We start from the raw sequence: 19,875 nt of genomic DNA, 5'->3' as shown, positions 1-19,875 counted from the left end.
GTTTTTTTTACTGTTTTTAATGAAGGACTTAAAGCCAGGATTGCTTGTCTATATTACCTGAGTAAATCTTTTTGAAAAATAAGAAGATGGGCTTGTTGTCAGACATGGGCTTATTACAAGACACAGACTTATTACCAAACATAGACTTATTACCAGACATATCATTGGGCTTATCAACAGACATGGGCTTATTATCAGGCATATACTCATTATCAGGTATGGGCTTATTACCAGGTATGGGCTTATTACCAGGTATGGACTTATTACCAGGTATGGACTTATTACCAGGTATGGGCTTATTACCAGGTATGGGCTTATTACCAGGTATGGGCTTATTGCAAGACATGGGCTTATTATCAGACATGGATTACCAGACATTGACATATTACCAGACATGGGCTTATTATCAGACATGGACTTATTACCAGGTATGGGCTTATTACCAGGTATGGGCTTATTACCAGGTATGGGCTTATTGCAAGACATGGGCTTATTATCAGACATGGATTACCAGACATTGACATATTACCAGACATGGGCTTATTATCAGACATGGACTTATTACCAAATATGGACTTATTACCAAATATGGACTTATCAACAGACGTGGGCTTGAGATATGGACTTATTGTCAACATGGACTTGTTGACAGTTATGGGCTTGTTGTAAAGCACTGGCTTGTTGTTAGGCATTGGCTTATTGAAGGACAAAGTAAATAGTTGCATGCTTTTTCTCCAGGAGAAAATATGCAAGTAAGAGGAGTATTCAGAATTGTGAAGTTGAGTTTTTTCTATTCCAAGATTTCTATACTGAACTGCAAGACAGGGATGGGCTTATCACTACTATGTATGGGGCTATTGCTGGATTATAACAGTACTTTATCAGGATTATTACCTCATCTGTTTGTCTGGCTCTACAACAAACTTTTTGGATAACCTAAGTGACTGTTGTCATGATACTTGTATTGTGAGCGTGGATTGTCTGGACCTGTTTTAAGGTCGTGAGTAAAACGTGTTAAAATCCAATTCGATTGACCTTAGATTTCAATTTTCTCCCTCATCTAGTAATTATGAATGCAACTCCCCCCCCCCCCCCCCCCCAATAAATGTTTAAATGATTCCATCATAAGATACATTTTTTCAACAAAATAATTTATTTTGGATATGTGGTTTTTATGGAATTCACCTATTTCAAAGATTGTTTAGTAAAAATAAGCTTAATTAAAGAGTGTAAGGTTTTTTTATCAATAAAATTCAGATGATATTGTTATACTACACATAATTTGCAATTAAAATATCAACAAGTCATAAGATTCCATGTTATGAGAATCGAACACTATACATTTTAATCCACGATATCATTCATTCAAGACATGTCTTGCGACTTATAATGAGCACACAGAATGTTTTATATGAATTGAGGGGTTATATAAAGTTTTATTATTCTGGGACATACCACCTGTTCTATAGACCTATAACAGGTATCTTTTTATCGGGGTACGTAACCATAGCCATTTACATTCTCACTCGATTCCTCATCCCAGCATGTAATATTGATATGCTCAGCATCACACAAAATGAACTGAAGATGATGTTTCATATGTGTCTTAGTTTAGTACATTTACAAGAGAGATTGGTATTTGTGTGTGTGTGTGGCTTATTTGTGGGGTGTGTGTACGTGGCTTATTTGTGGGGTATGGGAGGGGGGAGGGTGGCTTATTTGTGGCAGGAGCTTTGACTGTGCATAAATACAGTTATAACCTGCTGGATACTAAGACTTCCTGTTTAATACAACACAATGTATGTTACTGGTTTCTAATGAAAACTCAGCTTAACCGGACCTGGTATCATGATATCCTGTCTAATCAAACATAACTATTTTAACCAATTTCTGAAAAAAACTACCAACTCTGACCAGAACATTTAGACATCCTATAAAAACAACATAGTGATTTTGACTCATAAATTTATAAAACTGTTAAACATGCAAAGAACATTCTGACATACAATTACAGTTCAACAAATATTTAACCCAGTATTGTAAAGCAAACTTCCAAATGAAACAAACATATTCTGACTCTTTTTGTAAGATATATTGTGTCCAGCGCTATATCTCACTGAACACAGATTTTATGATTAATATGTTATAACTTACCTCTGTAATAATAATCCTGTCATCACGTGACCTTGTAGTAAAATACAAACCTAATCAAACTGTAGGATTACATGTACAGGAGAGAGATATAAAATGGCCTTGACATTTATAATAGATATTTAATATCATAAACACTGTTGTTGGCGGAGTTATCATGTCGACAGGACCTGTATATCCTAGTGATAGTACCATTTGAGACTAACCTCCCACTGTAGCCTGTCGGGGGTCGGAGGGGGGTCGGGGATGTTGTGTTGTATTGGGACATCACTGTCATAAGATTTGTCATGTTGTGGTTGAACATGATAATTAAGTTATGTTGTGATCAGGCTTGTCATGTGATGTGACATTATTTGTCATGTGATTTAACATGTCATATGTGATTTGTCATGTTGAGACTGAACATGATTAGTTATGTTGTGATTGGACTTTTTATGTTGAGATGGAACACAAGATTCATGCCATGCTACTTCTCAAACATAGGTACTGATTTACATGGCTAATCACAGCTATTATCCTGAGGAACATGCTGAATTGTATGTGTATTTTCAAGGCTTACGTAAAGTTGTTCGAAGTGTTGCCTGGACTGAATTTTATGTGTATTTTCAAGGCTTACGTAAAGTTGTTCGAAGTGTTGCCTGGACTGAATTTTATGTGTATTTTCAAGGCTTACGTAAAGTTGTTCGAAGTGTTGCCAGTAGACTGAATTTTATGTGTATTTTCAAGGCTTACCTAAAGTTGTTCAAAGTGTTGCCTGGACAGATAACTTTCACAGCTTTACACATAATTGTATTGATTCTATTCAATATATTGACATTGTGGTATTCAGTACATACTAGTTTTGATAGTGAGGCCTCACTAATATCACCACATCGATCAATTTCAATTTTGTTATCAGCGAAAAACACAAATCCTATCTGAACAACATAGTGAGTCCTCTATCTCATTGTGTATCAGGTGGACATGTCTACCTGTGTACAAAGTGTATATGTTTACCTGTGTACAAAGTGTACATGTTTACCTGTGTACAAAGTGTTTATATTTACCTGTGTACAAAGTGTATATATTTACCTGTGTACAAAGTGTATATATTTACCTGTGTACAAAGTGTATATGTTTACCTGTGTACAAAGTGTACATGTTTACCTGTGTACAAGTGTACATATTTACCTGTGTACAAAATGTACATATTTACCTGTGTACAAAGTGGACATACATGTATTTAACTGTGTACAAAGAGTACATGTTTACCTGTGTACAAAGTGTACATGTCTACCTGTGTACAAGGTGTACATATTTACCTGTGTACAATGTGTACATATATACCTGTGGACATGTATTGTACAAGGTGTAAACAATTAGCCGTTTGAAGTATACAATGTTTCCTTGAAATTCTGCGTGTTTATTTTGATATTTACTGTAAGAGTGTCTTCCTTATACAGGATTGTTTAAGTAAGAACAAAAACATGTTTTCTTAAAGCCGTTTACCCGTTTTTCGCAAATAAGATTGTTTACCAATGTAAAATAAGATATCTTTTTTGTTTCCCAGCCCAGTTTGGACCATCCTTGTTTTCGTAAGAGTGCATATATATATTTACGTCTAGTGTCGACACTAAGTCTATGGTTTCAATTGGGTACAAAAGTCATTTCTACTCCATAGAACATGGCATTTTACCTTTATGTAATAAAAACAAACTTACCTGTCTAAAACCTCATCCACAACCAGCACACACCATGTTACAAACATCGATCCGTATGTGTTGTAAAAAAACACCCATAAGTCATTTTAGATATTTCTAAAATTCTAATTATCATAGCTATATCTGTAAAGTTGTTGAAGTCTTAGTATAATGTGCCGATATATATCTCACATTGGTTTGTAAGTATTGATCCTCATGTGTACGGTCACGAATATATCTCTCCAGGTAGTTATTAATAAAATTATCCACACTCGGGTATCTAATCATAGGGGACAAAGGAATAACACTACAGTGGAGGATAAAATCTGTGAGCTCAGGGCTTAAGCACTGGAAATCCTACCAGTTCTGTCCTCACAAAATTACAACATCATTACAGGATGACAACACACACAGAACACTTACCTAGCTTGTAATTACGTTGTCACACGACAAAATACTACCGAAATCAACGACACAGTAGACATTTAGTAATTACTTCCCAAATTGCAATGCTTGTCAGTGCTGACCCTGGGCGTAAATACAGCCGTTAAACGACGACTCCCAAATGTGGTAACATGAGGCAAGCTAAAAAACTGACAAGTACACCCACAATGGTCAAATGTTTATCGTAATAAATCAAAAGCGAGGAAGGCATCAATAGATGTTTTATGGTTTGACGGGCAGGTGTAACGAGGCGAAAGACCCGCCAACAAAACGAACAATACAGGCAGGTTTATAAAATTTTGACAGGTAAAACAATCGGGTACCTGTGTGTATATTGTGAATGGAATTAGAGATCCAGTGGCATGTAAAAGTCAGATTGTAGTCACCTGAACACAATTTACTCTCCGTATGACAAACCCTCTGTTTAATTTGTCATGTTTGTATGATAATGCTTCTCTGATTAGATCAGGAACTTTCCAGTTTTTTCACAATACACTAAATGCTATTAGAGTGTAAATAATCGTAATTTGCGTGCGTCCATCTGATTTCTGTGGTTTATCCCGTGACTTTGTGGAATGTATATTTGTTAATCCCAGTGGAAAGAAAGCAATAAATCTCCAAATCTTCTGTTTAAAAGTTAATTTGTTGGTATCAGGTTAATTCTCACATAGATTGGAAAAACAATAAATGTTTATGTTTAACTTAAATAATTCAGATATTTGACTGATATGTGTTAGAATTTTATTTTCACACAGTTTGTTTGCTTTCATTATATTTTTTGTCAAATCATTAAAGAAGATAGGAATCTATATGTACACCCATGCTAAAATTTGTACTGCAGTTTCTTGTTAAAACATTGATTGAAGTGTTTTTGTCGAATCATTATTAAGATGGAGATCAGCAGTCCAGAGATAATTGGTTCGTGGAGGGGACCTGCCACACACAGGTGGGATGTATGTCCAGATATCCGGATCAAGTAATCCACAGTTCCACTGCCTGACTCATAACTTTGTAAAAAAAACATGTACCTGAAGTCCTTTACTAATTGATTTGGTAGACGATTTAAGATCATTTGATTAATCTTATCTCTAGGTGTGTCTAATGAGGTGATAACACGTCCAAATTGGGGATTTAATCACTTAATGTGGGTTAAGGCAGATTTTAATGATTTATTTTTATTTCTTATTTACTGACACCAGACGGTTCAGAAATCCTGTAATATACAATTATTTAATGTCACCCTGTATATACAGTGAAACCTGTCTTTAAGGACATTCTGTAATATACAGTGAAACCTGTCTTAAGGACGTCCTGTAATATAGAGTGAAACCTGTCTTAAGGATGTTCTACAGTATATAGTGAAACCTGTCTTTAAGGACGTTCTGTAATATACAGTGAAATCTGTCTTAAGGATGTTCTATAATATACAGTGAAACCTGTCTTTAAGGACGTGCTGTAATATACAGTAAAACATGGCTTTACTGACACCTGGCTTTAAGGACATCCTGTAATATACAGTAAAACCTGACTTTACTGACACCTGACTTTAATGACATCCTGTAATATACAGTAAAACCTGACTTTACTGACACCTGACTTTAATGACATCATGTAATATACAGTAAAACCTGACTTTACGGACACCTGACTTTAATGACATCATGTAATATACAGTAAAACCTGACTTTACTGACACCTGACTTTAAGGACATCCTGTAATATACAGTAAAACCTGACTTTACTGACACCTGACTTTAATGACATCCTGTAATATACAGTAAAACCTGACTTTACTGACACCTGACTTTAAGGACATCCTGTAATATACAGTAAAACATGACTTTACTGACACCTGACTTTAATGACATCCTGTAATATACAGTAAAACCTGACTTTACTGACACCTGACTTTGAAGACGTCCTGTAACTGTTTCTTCTTTGTAACTTTTTTTCAGTTCTGATATCACTGTTATGAATGAAATTTACAATGTGTATGGTCCTTTAATTATTAATATTTTTTCTTTAAATTTCCAAAGGTATTTACGGTTTATTTTCAATATTTTTTGGAAAATTTAACACTGAATGTATAGAAGAAATGACCAGGCAAAAAATTATCAACAAATGTATTATATTAGACCTGCAGGCATCTTATCATAGGATGATCAATATGTCACCATAGCTAAGATTTTTTTTTTGTTCTCTAAAGATTTAGAATCCTGATTTATAGTCATAGCCATTCAGAGAAGAGTAAAATAACTCAAAATACTGACTTGCTCGATTTCAAAATTGTGATGACCTACATATTAACTTAACATAATAAGCTTTAAAGTAAAGTGATTTATGTTGTAATGAATGACATCTATTTTTTTATACCAAAGATTTTCTTGCTTGATTTGAAAATCAAAATGAGGTTATCTCCCTTGTCAAATTCAAAAATGAGTTTCATTGAGTGTTGAGGAATTGAACATCATTAGTCACGCCACGATATGTTTTATGTGCAGTAAATATCCGGTGTCATATAGAACTTTAACATTTGTTGTGGCCGTGTCAGCTTTTTACATTATTTTGTTCAGGCTGTCTGTACTGTTAAGGATTTATCTTATCCCGTCATCTTATCAAATTTAACATTGACATGTTTTCTTACCAGTTTTTTTGGTGTGGGCCAAATTTCAAATATCTCGGTAGGTTTTTACTGTCAGCCATGAAGACTAGCATTATGCAATCAAGGTAAATTGTTTAAAACTGACATATGTGCTTGTCAGATTTCAAAAAAACTTTTTGTTTATGAAACTAAGAAATACAGTATAAGTCAGTGTCATTTGTTTAAAATGTTAGAATGTTGTAGATTATCTTACACCGGGAAGAAATCTTTTAAAATGTCACAAGTCAATTTTTTTCAAATGTTTTTCTTTAGATTTTGAATCATGGGAATTTAAGCTGAACTTTGTACATTTAAATCTGAATGAAGTATAGTTTAGAAACAACCAAGTCATGATTTATAGAGTTGAATGAAGAAGGTGTTTATGTTAAAACCCAACACAGATTTGATGTTTTAAATCTTTTTAAATCATTGGATTAAAAAAAAAAACATAAATAGCTCACATAACCCTTTGTCTCAGGTGAGCTAATTAAAATAAAGCTTAGCTGTTTACAAGTCTACAAAGACTTTCTATCATATGTCATCTGTTACCATGGTAATAAGAATGTAAATTATCTCTGATTTTTTGTTTAACAGCAGAAGACTATCAGACTTGCAGATTTTTATTGTCTCAAATTACATTAATGCTGTTTTCCTTGAAAAATTGTAAATATCGCATCTCTTCTTCCCCGGTTTTTGACCTTTAAATATTTAAACAAGGGTCATATGATAGGAATTGAAGTGGTGTTAAGATCCTTTTAAATTGGTAACAAGGGAAAACACTTGAAAGTATAATGGCCCTCATAGAGGGACAGCTCTTACAACTGAGTATATAAAGAAAACCGTAAGAAACATAAAAAAAAAATGTATTTTCCATTATCAGAGTAGGTACAAATGTTATAATGAGTTGGCCGGCAGAAAACAGCCGTCAGTATCTCAATCTGAGAGATGTTTCCCTGAAAACTGGACATATATTATTTAAGTGAATATCGTATATCTATGACTATCGATGACTTTAGTATTTGTATGAGGAATGATCCTTGACTTTGATAATGTTATATCAAAGACTGCGAAGCTACCTTGATTAAAAATTTAAAATAACATGACTTGATCAGTTCTAACTGTCAATTGTAGTACATTTATGCGTTTCTAAGAAATTCTACAATGATTGATCGTTTCATAACAGCATTTTAAAGAGGAAGGATTATTTATGACATCTCTCAGATTTGTTCCTATCCGCCACTGAAACCATAATAATATACTTTTAAACTTAAACTTTTCTTATTTCTATTCATTAAAAAACTTCCTTATTCAGGGACATTTACGGTAATTGTACCTTGTGAGGTATTGAACGGGGTAACATTATAAACCCCTTAAAGGTCATCTCCGGTCAGTTTGGTTGTCAGAAGAGGTCACCATGGTTCATATCAATGAACTCGAAACACAAATCTATATCACTGGCTAATTTAAGAAAAACCTCAAGGTGACAGGAATCAATGAAAAATGTCTCGTTGAAAAATGATTTTCTTCTAGATATCAATTGTTGTAGATAATACTGAATGCTATTTCTGGTGATACTTCTAGATATCAATTGTTGTAGATAATACTGAATACTATTTCTGTGGATATTGCTAGATATCAATTGTTGTAGATAATACCGAATACTATTTCTGGTGATACTTCTAGATATCAATTGTTGTAGATAATACTGAATGCTATTTCTGGTGATACTTCTAGATATCAATTGTTGTAGATAATACTGAATACTATTTCTGTGGATATTGCTAGATATCAATTGTTGTAGATAATACCGAATACTATTTCTGGTGATACTTCTAGATATCAATTTTTATAGATAATACTGAATACTATTTCTGTGGATATTGCTAGATATCAATTGTTGTAGATAATACTGAATACGATTTCTGTGGATACTTTTGAAAGGTACAAGTCATTGTAAGTAGTGTAGATTTATTTTGAAATGCTACAGTAATGTATAAACCATTGTCCAATGATACCATAAATACTTTTATTCTCCAAAGGCAGTCAGCTTTCAATTTTTCAATATTATGATTTAAAAGATTCTCTTATGTTAAACTATGTTAAATTGATCATTAATCAAATCAGTCATTATGGTACATCTTTAACAAATCTTGAAAATAAGCTAGCCCCTAAAATAAGCTAAAAGAAGCTTAATTCCCTAAAATAAGCTAGCCCCTAAAATAAGCTAAAAGAAGCTTGATTCCCTAAAATAAGCTAGCCCCTAAAATAAGCTAAAAGAAGCTTAGTTCCCTAAAATAAGCTAGTCTCTGGAATATATTCTTGTTTCTAAAATAAGCTAGTCCCTAAATTAAGCTAATCCCTAAAATAAGCTAGTCCCTAAAATTAGCTACAGACAATAAAATGGGCCAAAAGAAGCTAGTCCCTGAAAAAAGCCTTTCTCTAAAATATGCTTCATTCTCGAAAATGAGCTAGTCTCTAAAATAAGCAACAGACATTGAAATAAGTTAGTTCCTGAAATCACCTACATGTACTAAAATAAGCTTGAAGAAGCTACAGTCCCTAAAATAAGCCTGTTTAAGATATATGCTTCATTCCCTAAAATAAGCTAGTCTCTAAAACAAGCTACAGACACTTTAACAAGCTAAAAGAAGTTACATTCCCTAAAATAAGCTACATTCCCTAATAAAGCTAAAATAAGCAAGTCTTAAAATAAGCTATAATATAAGCTTATCCCCAAAATAAGTCATAAATATGTTGTAAAAAGAAATGTTGCATCCTATTCTAAATGATTATGTAATAGTGTTAGACTTAAAAATCAGTAGAAATCAGCATGCTTCCTGCACTCTGTGACCTCTAAAATTCAATGTTATTGCTACAGCATTGGAATATTTGTGAAATGTTTATTTCAGATTTCTGGTCCCATTTGGTTAGACAATGATCAGATCTGATAACAATTTTCAGCTTATCATTATCTGAAACATCTGGTGTGATCATTATGAGCCAGCTGAAGAAATCTTTTGCACTGTTGGTATAATGTATTTGGTAGCCATTGTGCTAGAAAACCTATACTGTGTTACTGTAAATATACATATTTGTGGACCCGCTGACCTTGAACATGACCTACTTTTAAAAAAACTTATAATGACCTGCTGACTGCATTTTACCTTTATTGTCTTAGAGCTAGGTCTCTTAACTCCGTGAGCTATGTTGTTTTCTGACAATTTGGATATGGCAAAAATTTGAGTGCACCAAAATAAACATTTTTGCAGTATGTTGTGTTTAATTGACATATTAGGAATTAATGTGAACCTCAGTAGCGGTAATTAGTTCCATTTTATGACAAAAATGTAAGTTTATTGTGATAAAATAGTTTTTAATTTTTAATTTCTGCTCAGTATTAAGTGATTTTAAAAACAATTTTCATTCTCTGTTTACTCATGGACTTACTTAGGTGGACATAAAAATCAATGGGAAACAGTAAATCAATTTGATATTGTATTATGCAACTCATATATGTGATACGCACTCAACACATTCCTAGGTTTGTTAAGGGGATGTTGTTGAAGATTTTACGATAATGGTGAAATCAACCGCCATATTGTGTAAACTAGATCAATGTGATTTCCACTGGAAAAATACAATTAATGAATCGATGCAATTTTTTACTGAAAATGTTTATGTTATGTTCATATTATGGTTTTTTAATGAACCATTCTGTAACACATCTGACAAAGCTACAAGCTGTTATGTTCTTGAATTACCAGAATGTGTTCTATCGATGGAAATGTAACAATAGTGATGTAACAATAGAAACTGTTGTGCACCGAGTGACCCATGTGTATTACGTACAGTTCACTGAAATGTTGATAGCTATACTCTAATGGGATTCAGTGTAAATTCTATCCAGAGTTGTTTTACTGGTGTGGGTGATTCAGATGGCACAGTGGTTCCTTTCCCCCATCTTCACAGACCCCCCACCCCCCCGGTTTTTTGGGGGTACTCCTATAAGACTCATAGACTGGTAGACTGGCCCTTAATGTCTCTAGAATATTGATGTTTATAAATAAAAGATCAAATGATATTATAGTTTTGATCTCTACCATTACAGAATTCACTTAGATGGTTTATATAGGCCATTTGTTGGAAAGGTGTATGGGCCGTATATTTAAAATACCATATCTTGCCCATATAGTCGAATGCGCTAGCCATTTGTACCTGCATGGCCACTGGGGCTCAGACCATTCCTACCTCCTTCAACAAAGGTTTCACCCCTGAAGATAGACAAGACCCTATACTTCCTCCGTTGGTATTTAGTTGGGCCCCAAATTTATGTAACGACCAGACCGAGACTCGAACCAGGGACCTCTAAACTGGAGACGGACACTCTAAACATTTGAGCTTAACCTGGTCAATGGTGCTAAGTCAGGTCCAGTTCTGCTACATAATTCTTTCACAGTATGAAGTAAATTTCAGTCCACATAGATACTTTGGTTTGTTTTTGTTTAATGTCGTATTAACAGCCAGGGTCATTTAAGGACGTGCCAGGTTTTGGAGGTGGAGGAAAGCCGGAGTATCCGGAGGAAAACCACCGGCCTACAGTCAGTACCTGGCAACTGCCCCACTTAGGTTTCGAACTCGCAACCCAGTGGTGGAGGGCTAGTGTTAAAGTGTCGGTACACTTTAACTACTCAGCCACCGCGGGGTACACTTTAACTACTCGGCCACCGCGGCCCACATAAATACTCTGAATTGGTTCTCTTGGTTAATTTCTATGCACCTGCCATAAATGGAGGGCATATATAGTGTTACCCATGTCTGTCCCATCCTCTTCTGTCGACATGTCCCGTCCTGTCCCGTCCTGTCCCGTCCTGTCCCGTCCTGTCCCCGTCCTGTCCCCTTCCTGTCCCCGTCCTGTCCCTGTCCTGTCCTGTCCCGTCCTGTCCCCGTCCTGTCCCGTCTCATCCCAACCCGTTGCAATGTTTAAGTTAGCAAATCTCAGGAACTGCTGATGCGATCCTCATCAAACTTTGTTTCGGGGTGTCAAGAGGCAGCAGGGGCATTTATGTCTTACAGACATTTTCAAGTTCAACAATATGTTTCTTTTGACCTAGATATGCCAGAAGCAAAGGTGCTTTACCAAATTATTTATTTTGGGCATCTAAAAGTTTACAATCATTTGTACAGGTTTAACATTATTCTTCTACATAACTCTTCACATGGAATTTGAGAGACTTTATTGATTTTGTTAACTTCATTATTCTGCAGCCTAGTCCTTGTATCTTCCTGGGATTAAGATTTAAGGTCATGGATCACATAATGCAAATCTAAAAAAGATTAAAGTTTCTATAGAATAACCAGGTGTCTCTGTAACTACATAACTTATAAATTACTAGAAAAGAGAGGTTGAAAAAATTGTATTCCAAGGTCTGAGTCACCTACATAAAATTACCCAAAAAAGAATTGTCTTTATTACGAGGTACTTGCTTAATGTAGCGAGCAATTCAGGCCCATTAGGCCTCTTATTTTTTTTACCTGCAAAGACTAATAGGGACATTAATAAAACATGCTGTATGATTAAGAGGTACATCAGGGCTGACAGCTTTATATACAGTTAAATAAATAAACTGTTAAGCATGACGTAACTTGTGACACTTACAGATTAGATGCATCCTGTTCCAAACATGTGAACTGATAACTCAATTGACATGTAAATTTCTGACTGGTTAATTCATGATCCATGCTAGAATTTGATTGGCTATTTGTGTTGTTGCTGGTTGCTGGCAAAATTTAAATAGTATGTGATTGGTTAATTTTTTTCAATTAGCTAAGTTTGATTGGTTAATTTGTCTAGACATTCATGCCAACCAACAAACACCAAAGTTTGACAAGGATGAGATGGGACATTTTAATAATTGCTGACATCTCCAGAACTGTCAGGATTACTGTATAAGTGACAGGGACACACACTTAGTGACACGCCAATATATATAGGAAGGCTATTTCTCTGCATCAAGAACACTTAATGTTGAAATGTGTTAAAAACTAAAAACATAAACGTTTTACATTATATGTCAACTTTTACCTAGTTCTTGATGCAGGCCATCCACAGAATTACAGGGGACACATTCACTCAAATCACTGGAATTACTCTCCAAGCGATCTCTGCCCAATCATAGGGATTCAATTAGTGGATACATATATATACTGGGTATAAAGGCTTATTGTTTAGGAGGTCATAATTTTTTTTACATGTAATATCATGTATATACATACTTTTATGTTTTATTATCGTAAACCATATTTTAAATCTTTTAAATTTCCATTTGAAAAACAGCCCAGTTTTCTCTCATACTGAAATTAAACTGAAAAAATCATGTTCATTTTCATTTGATAGATTATAAAAATTATCACTTTTTAAATTTTTTGTCTGTGATTTTTTTTTGCAAAATTCTGGTACAGATATGTTCTTTAGACAAAAATGTGAGAGACAAAAAAAAAAGAACTTTGCAGATTGTAAGTAACCTGCCAAGTGTTGGGCACCATATTTGTCAACAAGCTATTTACTCCATAGTGATTGATGCCAGAGCGTGATTTTGAAACCAGATTCGGACAGATTGTGTGCTAACAGACGAGACACAAGCCTCCACTAACAGGCAGTACCTGTCTTAAGTTCAATCTACCTGTACAGGTATAAAACAGGTAACATGTGTAACATGTCAGTGTCACACAGGTATGTCGTTTTACACTACATGACAGATTCATTCATTCGGGTGGGAACCATGTAGTATTGCCGTCATTGTACTGTACAATGTAGTCTCACAGATATTGGTTAGCTTTATGTAATATTGTAATTCTTTTTACATACCAAAATATATTGTATCATACAGCAGAGTTTTTTTGACAAAGTGAACTTTTAATTCTTCGATTAGTAACTAAACAATTGTAAGAAGTAAATTACGGTACTAGACGTAAAAAGATTGTGATTCCAAATTTAAAGCTTATGAACAGTTCAAAATAGCTTTTGAAATATAAAACATTTCATCTATCAAAGTTTCATTTAAAATGATTGTCTTTGTTTCATGAGAATATTAGCCCATTTGTATGGAAAAGGTTGTTTATAGCAGTGCAGTTTTCAAGTTTGTATATTAAAATAAAAAAAAAGTTTAATTCCCTTTAAAATGTTTATAACCTAACAAAACAAAATCAGTTGTAATTAATTTACTTTGTATAGAAGTGTTGACATAGTTCGTACCATGGCTATAGGGGGAACGCTATAGATATAAAGATATAAGCTCCACATAATTGTTGTCATTTTTGAAAATATTTTATGCATTGTTTATGTGAAAAGTTTAAAATTAGCTGTAAATGGCTGGTAAAGATTGACAGCTGACAGAAATTTTGTATTCAGAAAAAAACTGACACCTGACACTGGGCGACCTTTAATTATGACCTTGCACTTAATACGTCTTGTACTCACGGGACTTGACAAGTACACAATAGTATCAGCTTTGGGTAAAATCTCTCGGCTCTGGTTACCGGCGGTTACCACAGAGTAGGAGGAGCGTAAAGGGGGACAACCCCTGTGTTTGTATAGACATGATCCATCAAGCATGCAGTTCACAATGTAAACGCTATTATTAACATCAATTAAGTTTTCAAAATTGAATTTTGATACATCATTAGTTTCAATTAGTTCGGTTGGAGATTAGGATATGTATGTTAATACACAAAGATTTAGGAGGAGGTGTGGAGAGATACTGTATAGGAGATATATAATCGGAGGGAGGGATTCAATCGTTACACATTGATGTGCACTTGACACACGGCTTCTGATGCGTGATCAGATACTACACGGGTGGGTTAAACACACCAGCCGGCCTGTCAGGTCTACATCGACCCCTAATGGTCATCGCCAGGGGTTCTATTGTTCTCCTATCACAGGCTTAAGAGTCGTGCTCGGTCATCTTACAATTTCTGTGATAACTATAGTTATCGCAACTGTGGTTCATCGATCACGAAAACAAAAACATTCAGAAGTTACTGATTCTTATCTATATATATATACATTCGTCAGTTAACTGATCCTTAATGGAGAAATTTTGAAAAAAAAAAAGTTAGTAAGAAAAAAAAATACTAAATACATGTATGATATAATTATTGTTTTTTTTCATAATGAGTAGTCTTTTGTTTGTCAGAGATATGTTCATATTATAAAAAGACTGTTTTATTAACACAAAGTGAAATAATAGATAACTGTTTTATTAATACAAAGTAAATCATGAAATGTAATTTATCTTCTCTAAATTACTGTCATTTTACAAACTTTAGTCATCAAATTCATTTTGTAACTTTTAATTGCCAAATTCTACCTAACAAATGCTATTTGACCTAATTTTCATTTATGGTTCCTTTTAACTACCCTTTCTTGCATAATATAAGTCTTTTTTTATAATTCTTTTAATATATTAAGAAATTTTTTAGTTCCCTACTGGTGAAATCTGGGGGACTATAGGTGTTCTTCCCCATCTGTCCGTCGCTCCGTCACTCCATCCCTCCGTCCCTCCATCTGTCAGTCCATCCAATTAGTTTTTCACACCTTTCTTAAGCTGTGCTTCAAGGTATATTGGCAAAAGTTGGTATGTAACTTCAGTATGAATATCAACAGATAAGAATTTGAGTTTTAAGGCTTTTGGGTCAACGTCAAGGCCACTGTTACTCTGTTTAGTGGGCAACGTCAAGGCCACTGTTACTCTGTTGAGTGGGGCTATTAGGGGACATGTATTGCTTTAGCAATACCAAGCAACACCCAGGATGCTTGTATGTATTTAGTAAATGTGATATTAATCTGCCAGGTATGTCAAATGATTGAATTGTAAATTAATTAAAAAGTAAGTTTGTGTGTTACTGACCTTGTCTTCTACAATATATGGTAGTCTTTATGATCACTGGGAGATGCTGATCCTAGTTACAAGTATAATAATAGTCTCTTTGTCTCCTTCCCTGTAAAGGTCTACCAATCTGAAATAAAAAAAAAATATAGAATTAAGAAAGAATTATTGAATATTAGAAAGAGAAATTAAACTGATTTGTGTTCTTAGCCGGCTGAAATGGAAGGACAAACTGAATTTTCTGAGGAAATTTAAGTTGGAAATAAAAAGTATTTTGTTCATCTGAAATAAAGGACATGTATATGGATCTGGAATTGTTTTTCAAAAGCTGAAATTTACAAATTGGAGATTCCATTTTATACTGTAATGTAACCCTTTACTAGCTGCAAAACAACTTGGCTAGAGTACGAATGATCTTATTTTTAACGTGATCATTTGAGAGTATATAATACTAATATGCCAGAAGTCATACGTTCGATCCCCAGGCAGGAACATTGAATTAAATTCAATTTGTCATGCTCTTTGGTACATTAACCTCCATGGTACTGTACCAAATGGTCAGTTTTTGAAAGTTAAAGTTTACATGGAAAGGGAGATAATTGGATTATCTGCCCTTATCCACCAGGTCAAAGTCTTTTTTTCTTTTCTCTTTTCCCCCATATATATATATATATACATATTAGGAAGTCAATATTTTATTGAAATCAAGTTTATTGAAAGTTTCTAAAATGATTTAGAAATATTTTTTGTTGTTTTATTAAAGGTAGACAAACACTATCACTAACAGATGTTTCAATGTTATATCTACACTGTCTCTTACCTATATACATGGAAAACCAGCAACATTTTATATAGATATCCCCAGATATAGCCAGCTCTATAGCCAGGTCTATAATGTTTATTAGTGTTTGAATTCCGTTTTGTCGGTTTGAACCCTATTTTTGGTCAGAGATTTATAACCTAATTCCAATTCAGATATATTTTTAATGGCAATTTAATTCAAATTTTGTGAAAATAAAACGTTGGTTATCACAAAATTTTGTTTTATTTTGTTTTTATTGACTATTTCATTTTGAAAACTTGTGATATTCTTAACTGAATTTTACTGAGAAAATAATATCAAATTTTAGTTGCTGATATCTGTACCTGGTTATATTGCCTGAGTATCAAGCTAGCTTGAATTCCTGAAAACGAGAACTCTTATTTCAAGACCTTCTGATATTCAAGTGTTGCTTTGTTTGAAATTGAATGAGCAATTCATTGGTCAAGTTTTAATTATTATAAAAAGTCAATTTAATTGATAGTTGGTGTTTCACATTGTATTAAGTAACATATTGGCACATCTATTAGGAAGTAATGGGTTAATTTAAACAAGGAAATAGATTGGGCATATACAGATATAAATGAAACATTAAAGTAAACCATTGGCCATTACACCTCATACAGCCGTCTGCCTCTTTTATCATGCCTCCAGTTATTTCTGGGAAAGAGTATGAGAATGAGAATGTTTAAAATACAGTAAACTTGATGCTCAGTCACTACGTACTGTGTTATTGATATCTTCAGTCTTAGCTTATTGATAAAGATTCCGTTTCAACATTTTTATCTTTAAAGAAAGTATTCTTTTAAGGCATATTTTATCCTGTGGTGTCCTGCTGGATATCTCCAGCAGTATGTTTCAGTGAGGTAGCACTATAAAGTTTGTACCAACATAAAATTACCAAACATAACTGAACATACCGCAGTCTCCCAAAACATCGCAGCCTCCCAAAACAACACCCACATAGGGGAGGCTGTCATAAAATGACCATAGGACCATAGGACCATAGGAGGTTCAATACTAAACCAAACAGTATACTAGTACACTAGTGTGAAAACCTGCTACATCTGTAATCACTAGTGTCTGATGTCTGTATTAGGAGCGTATACTGGAATGCTGTGGGTTCTGAGATCACATGGGAACATCACACTGTTCAGAATGATTAGTTTGTCTCTGACCAGATAATATAACAATTGTAAACATTGAGAATACCTGGTACTAGAAAGCTTGTCAAAAACAATTTGAGACAGTTTAAGTTTGAAAATATATGAGATAGATGATATAGGCATAGGGTCTAACTGTAAAAGGAATATAGTTGGTAGTTTGAATAGATTTTCAAAATTGCTGGTATTCAAGGTTTTATTCCAAGCAAGTTACACTAACATCAGTGTAAATATGGCTTATAATTTAAAGTAATTGGTAATTAAATTTCTTACACATTTTCTGAAGATAAGATTAAGTACATGCTGGAGTAAAGCTTGCCAGACAGGGGATCTGTCTCTGTGTGGCTGTCCTGTGAGTGAGGAATGAGAACTAACCCTGATACTGTACAGCTATGCAGGGTGTAGGGGCAGGGCAGTATGATCTGTCAGGTCATAAACTGTAAATCTTAGGAACACAAATTTAATGGCTTGTTAAAATCTACTTATTCATGTTTGCCAGGTTTTGTGGTAACAGAGTTATCTTCCCTTTCTAGTTCTAACATCAAATTCCAAATCTCTCTGTTTAGAGAGGAATCATAATTTCCAATCTCGTATACATTTTTTTTATCATGTTTATTGAGTAAATGCCCATTTTTGTGTATTTTTTAGAATTTGATTCAAGACCATTTGATTAAAAATAAGCCCAATAATGATGACAGAGCTAAGGAAACGACTTTCTTTTTGTTTTTAATTTTCTTTTCATGTGAATCTATAAAGTGTTAAGTAAAGAACTAAATTTACTCAAAGTTATGGGATAGGTTTAGTTGTAGATTTGGTTAGGTTTATTTTGTTTATGTCCTATTAACAGCCAGGGTCATTTAAGGACGTGCCAGGTTTGGAAGAGGAGGAAAGCCGGAGTACCCGGAGAAAAACCACCGGCCTACGATCAGTACCTGGCAACTGCCCCACGTAGGTTTCGAACTCGCGACCCAGTGACGGAGGGCTAGTCATTAAGTGTTGGGACACCTTAACCACTGGGTTTGATGAATATATAGTTCTTGGTAGAATTTGTATTACATGCAGATGGGTTTATTACCAGACATGGGCTTTTAAATTAGGTAAGTGGAATAGGTTAATTAATTCAAAGAAAGATCATCAGGTTTTAGCTTCCTTCATAATTTTCAATTATGATGTCATAATAATTTAAATAATAAAATGTAGATAGATACATTATATTGGCCATGGCATTCATTGCTGTCATAATTATGATATTACAATAGAGTAGTTAATATGTCTATTAGAGTTTGTTTTATACAGTATTTGTTGACTTGTAATGCTAATTAAATCGGTGAAAATCTATATACTGTATATGCAAATTTAACCACGCAGGAAAAATTACGAATACCAGTCATGTTAAGTTCTTTGATGAAAATGTGAAAGTTTTACATTCAAATTTGTTTGCAGTATAATGTATTGTGTTAAATATGATAAGATAACTAAGGTTTTCCTTGGTCATTTCTACCTACATATGTATCTATTGACAGATGACGATCCTTCTACCTGTGTCCAGGTGAGACAGTCGGTGACTGTACAGCATACCTGGGGGTCTAGGAGTGCTGTAGCATGTTGCAGGTGCAAAAATGATGGACATCTAATGGTAAGACCTAATTACCACACCTTGATATGTCCACTCTGACCAGCATGAGGAAATTCTATGCCAGTGGGATAAAATGCTCTTAAGGCTACACAGAACATAATCAAAATACATCACTAAAATGTTACAACAGGCTATATTGGCTTTAACATTACATATACATGTACATAAAATTCATGGCGCTGTATATTTTACACAAATTAAATTGTTTATGGAATATACTTCTAACTTAACACAAACATCTTTCAAAAATGATTACCACATTTTGGTAATTATATAACACATTTGTGGAACAAAGATTATGAAAGATAATTAAATATTCTAATGAGCCGAAAATCTCTCCCCCCCCCCCCATCACTCCAACCAAACTATGTTTCATCTGTATAGGCATATAAACTTCCGTTGTTTACATCTCCTTCAGCCCTAAGGCTTAGGTAGGCCTATCATATGTCCATG

General features: G+C 34.1%; 1 protein-coding gene across 2 annotated transcripts in view; it reads right to left on the bottom strand.

The window, feature by feature from the left end:
• LOC117317582 (frizzled-5-like) overlaps positions 1 to 19,875 on the bottom strand; it is an 82,216-nt gene that overhangs the window by 50,813 nt on the left and 11,528 nt on the right. For both annotated transcript variants that reach the window (XM_033872421.1, XM_033872422.1), the window contains exon 2: positions 15,825 to 15,933. The gene's annotated coding sequence lies outside the window, so the exon portion shown is untranslated. The remainder of the gene's footprint in view (positions 1 to 15,824; positions 15,934 to 19,875) is intronic.

The sequence above is a fragment of the Pecten maximus genome, chromosome 19 (genome assembly GCF_902652985.1).
Source record: "Pecten maximus chromosome 19, xPecMax1.1, whole genome shotgun sequence".
NCBI classification, from domain to species: Eukaryota; Metazoa; Mollusca; class Bivalvia; order Pectinida; family Pectinidae; genus Pecten; species Pecten maximus.
The sequence above is the reverse complement of the archived record's forward strand: the minus strand, read 5'-3'. Positions and strand labels throughout refer to the sequence as shown.